This window comes from Anoplopoma fimbria, unplaced genomic scaffold (genome assembly GCF_027596085.1).
Source record: "Anoplopoma fimbria isolate UVic2021 breed Golden Eagle Sablefish unplaced genomic scaffold, Afim_UVic_2022 Un_contig_6444_pilon_pilon, whole genome shotgun sequence".
NCBI classification, from domain to species: Eukaryota; Metazoa; Chordata; class Actinopteri; order Perciformes; family Anoplopomatidae; genus Anoplopoma; species Anoplopoma fimbria.
Window position 1 is genome coordinate 1 of NW_026550072.1, and position 613 is coordinate 613.

The following is a 613-nucleotide window of genomic DNA, read 5'->3' on the forward strand; positions in this document are numbered from 1 at the left end:
TTCTACTGTAGCATGGGAACAACAGGACAGTTATATTCATTCTGCTCTGTAGAATTTTGCACCAAGCACCTCCTTATTGACAAAGTTTCACTGAGACTTGAACTCGGATCACTGGATTCAGAGCCCAGAGTGCTGACCTTACACCATGAAACCCAAGTGATCAAGTTTGCTGTAATCAATGTCGAACGTGTTAATACTCAATGACATTTACTAACTCAATTTTCCCTTCACCTGATTTTCTTGTCATTATGGAATGCCCTTTTCGTGCGTTGGTGGTATAGTGGCTAGCATAGCTGCCTTCCAAGCAGTTGACCTGGGTTCGATTCCCAGCCAACGCATTCGTAGTCGGCTGTTGTCATGTGTTAATTGATGGCAGAGAAGTGGGGTTAGTATGTACCATTCAGGTTTAATGTCTTGAAAAACAAAGCGGTTTGATATTGGAATTTTGTAGTGCTTGACCAGACAAAATGTGTTCTGGACGTTCAAAGTTGTGCCTTGGTAAAACAGACATTTGATTGACCACCATTGACAACGATGTTTCTGGGCTACAGGACTTTCAATGACTGATTTATCTCCATGTCACGCTTGAGTTCTACTCAGCATGGGAACAAAA

At 42.1% G+C, this 613-nt stretch overlaps 1 non-coding gene across 1 annotated transcript; it reads left to right on the plus strand.

Moving 5' to 3' along the window:
- The first annotated feature begins 266 nt into the window (after window positions 1-266).
- trnag-ucc (transfer RNA glycine (anticodon UCC)) lies at window positions 267-338 on the plus strand. The gene has a single exon. It is a non-coding gene; the product is annotated as a tRNA-Gly (tRNA).
- Window positions 339-613: the final 275 nt, after the last annotated feature.